At 51.6% G+C, this 5328-nt stretch overlaps 1 pseudogene; it reads right to left on the bottom strand.

Annotated features, from left to right (window-relative positions):
• Positions 1-3247: 3247 nt before the first annotated feature.
• Positions 3248-3366, bottom strand: LOC117080372 (annotated as a pseudogene).
• Between the last annotated feature and the right edge of the window lie 1962 nt (positions 3367-5328).

Genomic DNA, 5328 nt, shown 5'->3' on the forward strand with positions numbered 1-5328 from the left:
CAGCCCAGGGCTGCCAGGCTTGGATCGGGTCCCACTGGCCATTCACTCTCAGTGTCACCCCGATCCTGAGCTGCTGAGCTTCCACCACGTCCAGCCTGCTTGGAACAGGGAGTGCTCCGAAGCATCAGGGCCCAAGGCCCATGATCCTGGGACACTGTCCAGTCCTCCATCCTGTCGCAGAGGTATTCTTTTGGATCTCTGGCACCTCAGGAGTTCCTGCGAGGCCTGCTCTTGCCCCACACAGCAATAGCCGTCAGGGCTGGCCAAGGGTGAACAGGTAATCCAGCGGTGCATGGACTTATTCTCCCAACACCAACACCCGGACCTGCGCCTTTGGGGTCCGGCCCCTGCCGTCCCAGGCTGGAGCTGGTCTCCTGGTGGGGCAGCGGATAGGCAGAAGCGGTGGAATGCTGCCACCCTATGGTAATTTGGTGGCGCACCACCAGAGGGAGTTCCCCGGGTGCGTCGGGGGTGTAGGGGCGTGATAAAGGGGGAGTGGAGTCAGGGGAGGTTGGGAAGCATGGCAATAGTAGAAGGGAGGCAGGGGGAAGCCGAAAAAGCTTACTGCAGGCCGAGCGGGGTGGATCACAAATGTAATTCCATCACATCGGGAGGCCAAGGCATGTGGATCACAAGGTTAGGAGATCCAGACCAGCCTGGCTTACACAGTGAAAACCCATCTCTACTAAAACTACAAAATATGAGCCGGGCGTGGTGTCAGGCACATGTATTCCCAGCTGCCCGGGAACTAAGGCAAGAGAATGGCATTTACCCAGAGGTGGAGCTTGAAGTGACCCGAGATCGTGTCACTGCACTCCAAGCTGGTGATAGAGTGAGACCCCTGTCTGGAAGAAAAAGAAAGAAAGAAGGAAGGAAGGAAGGAAAGAAAGAAAGAAAGAAAGAAAGAAAGAAAGAAAGAAAGAAAGAAAAGAAAGGAGGGAAGGAAGGAAGGAAGGAGGAAGGAAGGAAGGAAGAAGGAAGAAGGAGGAAGAAGGAAGGAAGAAGAAGAAGAAGAAGGAGGAAGGAAGGAAGGAAGGAAGGAAGGAAGGAAGGAAGGAAGAAGGAAGGAAGGAAGGAAGGAAGGAAGGAGAGAGAGAGAGAGAGAAAAAGAAAGAAAGGAAAGAAAGAAAGAAAAAAGAAACAATGAAAGAAGAAACAATGAAAGAAGGAAAGAAAGACAAAAGAAAGAAGGAAGGAAAGAAAGAGAGAAAGAAAAGAAAGATAAAAGAGAGAGAAAGAAAGAAGCCAAGAAAAAAAAGAGAGAAGCAAAGAAAAGGAAAGGAAGATGGAAACAAAGAAAGAAAAACAGAAAGAAAAAGAGAGAAGGAGAAAAAGGAAAGAAAAGAAAGAAAGAAGGAAAGATAGAAGAAAGAAGGAGAGAAAGAAAGAAAAGAAAGAAAGAGAAATAAATCAAGAAAGAAAAACACAAAGAAAGACACAGTAGGCAAAGAAAGAGAGAAAGAAAGAAAGAAAGAAAGAAGAAAGAAGAGAGAAGGAAAGAAAGAAGAAAAGAAAGAGAAAAAGATGAGAGAGAGAGGGAAAAAAGGAAGGTAAAAAAGAAAGAAAGACAAGTCAGAAAATCAAAAACCTACAGCACCCGGTATTCCCAGGTGGTCTCCCATGCAAGTATTAACTAGGCTGGATGCTGCTTAGCTTCCAAGAACAGACGAGATCGGACACATTGAGTGGTATGGCCGCAGATACCAGCAGAGGCACCTGGCTGTCCCAAGAGCCTGGCCCAGCCACCACCATCCCAGGCCTGATGGGCTTGTATCGGGACCCACAAGGCGATTCCCGATGGCCTTCCACCAGTTCTCAAGCTCCTGAGCTTCCACCACATCAGGCCCGCTCATAACAGGGAGCACTCTGAGGAGTAAGGGCCCAGGGCCCATGATCCTGGGACACAGTCCCATAAACTGCCCTGTCGCAGAGGTATTCTTTTGGATCCCTGGCTGCTCAGGAGCTCCTGTGAGGCCCCCTCTTGCCCCACCCAGCCAGAGTCATCAGGGCTAGCCAAGGACGAACAGGCAGCCCCGTGGCACCTTGCCTTTTTCTCACAACACCAACACCAGTGCCTGTGCCTTTGGGGTCTGGTCCCCTACCCTCCCAGGCTGGAGCCTGGCTCCTGGCGGGGCAATGGCAAGGCATAAGCGGTGGAATGCTGCTGCTCGGTGGTGCTTTCGTGGTGCAACCCAGAAGGATGTCCACAGATGTGGTGGGGGTGCAGGGGCACGATTATGGGGAAGCAGAGTCAGGGAAGGTTGGGAATCATGGCAACAGTAGGGGGAAGGGAGGGAGGGGAGAAGCCACCAAAGCCTACAGCAAGCTGGTCGCGGTGGATAACGCTTGTAATCCCAAGAATTTGGGATGCCAAGATGGGTGGATCATGAGTTCAGGAGATCTAGACAAACCTGGCTAATACGGTGAAACCCCATCTCTACTAAAACTATAAAACATGAGCCGGGTGTGGTGGGGGGAGCCAGTAGTCTCAGGTGCTCAGGAGACTGAGGCAGGAGAATGGCGAGCACCAGGGAGGCTGAGCTTTTAGTGAGCCGAGATCACGCCACTGCACACCAGCATGGGTGATAGAGTGAGACTCCATCTGGAAGAAAAAGAAAGAAAGTAAAGAAAGAAAGAAGAAAGAAAGAAAGAAGAAAGAAAGAAGGGAGGGAGGGAGGGAGGGAGGGAGGGAGGAGGGAGGGAGGGAGGAAGGAAGGAAGGAAGGAAGGAAGGAAGGAAGGAAAGAGAGAGAGAAAGAAAGAAAGAAGGAAAGAAAGAAAGAAAGAAGGAAAGAAAAGAAGAAAGAGGAAAGGAGAGAAAGAAAGAAAAGGAACATAGAAGGAAAGAAAGAAAAGAAAGAGAGAAAAAAGGAAGGGATGAAAGAAAACAGAAAGAAAAAGAAATAAAGGAAGATAAAAGGAAAGAAAGAAAGGGAGAAAGAAAGAAAGAAAAGAAAGAAGGAAAGAAAGAAGTAAGAAAGAAGGAAAGAAAGAAAGAGAGAAAGAAAAGAAAGAAAGTGAGAGAGGAAAGAAAGAAAGTAAGAATTAAAGAAAGAAGAAAGAAAAAAGAAGGAAAGAAAAGAAAAAAGAAAGAATGAAAAGAAAGAAAGAGGGAAAGAAGAAGGAAAGTAAGAAAGACAGAAGGGAAGAAAGAAAGAGGGAAAGAAAGAAAAGAAAGGAAGAAAGAAGAGAGAGAAAAGGAAAGAAAGGAAGGTAAAAAAGAAAGAAAGACAAGAAAGAAAGCAAAAAGACTACAGCACCTGGTATTCCCAGGTGGTCTCCCATCCAAGCACTAAAGAGGCCCAACCCTGCTAAGCTTCCGAGATCAGACAAGATGGGGCACGTTCAGGGTGGTATGGCTGCAGATGCCGGCAGAGGTGCCTGGCTGCCCCAAGAGCCCGGCCCAGCCATGCCGGCTGGCTTCCAGCCAGCACTGCCTGCCAGTGCCACAGGGCTCCGATCAGGACCCCTGAGAAGCTTGCCCACGGCCATCCCCTGGCTCCCGAGCTTCCAAGTTTCCACCACGTCAGGCATGCTTGGAAGAAGGAGTGCTCAGAGGCGTCAGAGCCCAGGGCTCCCAGTCATGGGAAGCTATCCGGTACTCCGCCCTGTCAGGGAGGTATTCTTTTGGATTCCTGGACACTCAGGAGCTCCTGAGAAGCCCCCTCTTGCCCGACCCACCCAGAGTCATCACAGCTGGCCAAGGGCAAAGAGTCTGCCCAGCCCTGTGTGGCCTTTTTCTCCCAATGCCCCCACAATGGTCGCTTGTCCTTACCACGACCATGCCGGTGGGCAAGAGGGCATGGGGGGTTAGGGGTTGGGTGATGGCCCTGCTTTGCTCCGGGCTGTCACTAGAGCTTGTAGCTTGATCCCCTACGAGAGGGTCTGGGAGAAACCCAGACACACCCCACCACCACCAGGAACAAATCCAAAGACCCATACACAGACACAACCGGGCATTCCCATGTGGGAACCCACACATGCACATGCTCACATACACAGACACACACACACACACACAAAAAAAAACACACCTGCACGCACACACAAACGGCTTGAAGGAAAGCAAGGAAGAGATGGATGGAGAGATTGAAACCGAGGGAGGGAGACACACAGCAATGGAGAGAGACAGGGGAGGGGAGAGTTAAAGAGACAGAGAGTCAGAGAAAGAGAGAGGAACAGGGAAAGAGGGAGAGAGAGAGAGAGACAGAGGGAAGGTGACAGAAGTAGCGCAAGGTGCAGAGGCCAACCCAGAAGAGAGAGGGGGAGGAAGTTAGAGAGCGATACAGCCTTGGAGAGGGAGCGCCATGATCCATTAGTCAGGGCCCTATTGAGCAGACCGGGATAGGATGGAGGGGGCTTGGGCTGGGCCAGAACAGGGTGGCCAGGACGTCCATGTGAGAGGAGCAATGGAGTGCGGAGATGGGTTTTGTGGATTAATTGCTTGTTTTGGAGGTGGGTTTCATAGGCTCCTTAATTTGTTGGCACCTCCATGTGGTCTTAGTGCAGTGCTGTTGGCCCCCTGATCTGCAGAGTGCACCCGACTGATTGGCCAGAGCCATGGCACCAGGCATGCCCACAGGACCCGAGGCCTGGGTCTCTGGCATGTCCCTCAGACTAGAGTTTACACGAAGTTGGTAACAATGGGAATCTTGCTGCACAGGGAATGTTTTCCTAGTGCTTTGTGAAGCAATGTCCTCTCGGATAAAGCAGTCCCTGCGTTCTGGAGAGGAAGTCTTGGCTGGCATGTGTGGCACCCACCGCCCCTGCCCAAAACCTTCCCCCAGTTTGGAAGGTTGCGGTGGAGCCCAATGAGTGGATTTAATTCCCTGGGTGTTCAGGGAGTGGGAAAGCACCGTGAACAGCAGGGAACTCACGCCTGCGCCTTTGGGGTCCGGCCTCCTGCCCTCCCGTGCTGGAGTCGGGCTCCTGCTGGGGCAACGGCTAGGCATTAGTGGTGGAATGCTGCTGCCCAGTGGTGCTTTGGTGGCACACCCCCAGAAGGAGGTCCCCAGATGCGGTGGGGGTGTAGGGGCACGATGATGTGGGAGCAGAGTCAAGGGAGGTTGGGAATCATGGTGACAGTAGGGGGAAGTGAGGGAGGGGGGAAGTCACAAAAGCCTACAGCAGGCCGAGTGCCGTGGATCATGCCTGTAATCCCAGGACGTTGGTATGCCCACATGGGTGTATCACGAGGTCAGGAGATCCAGACCACCCTGGCTTATATGGTGAAACCCGGTCTCTACTAAAACTACAAAACATCAGCCGGGTGTGGTGGCAGCCACATATAGTCCCAGGTGCTCGGGAGGCTGAGGTAGAAGAATGGTGT

Source organism: Trachypithecus francoisi, unplaced genomic scaffold (genome assembly GCF_009764315.1).
Source record: "Trachypithecus francoisi isolate TF-2019V2 unplaced genomic scaffold, Tfra_2.0 Contig00230, whole genome shotgun sequence".
NCBI lineage: Eukaryota > Metazoa > Chordata > Mammalia > Primates > Cercopithecidae > Trachypithecus > Trachypithecus francoisi.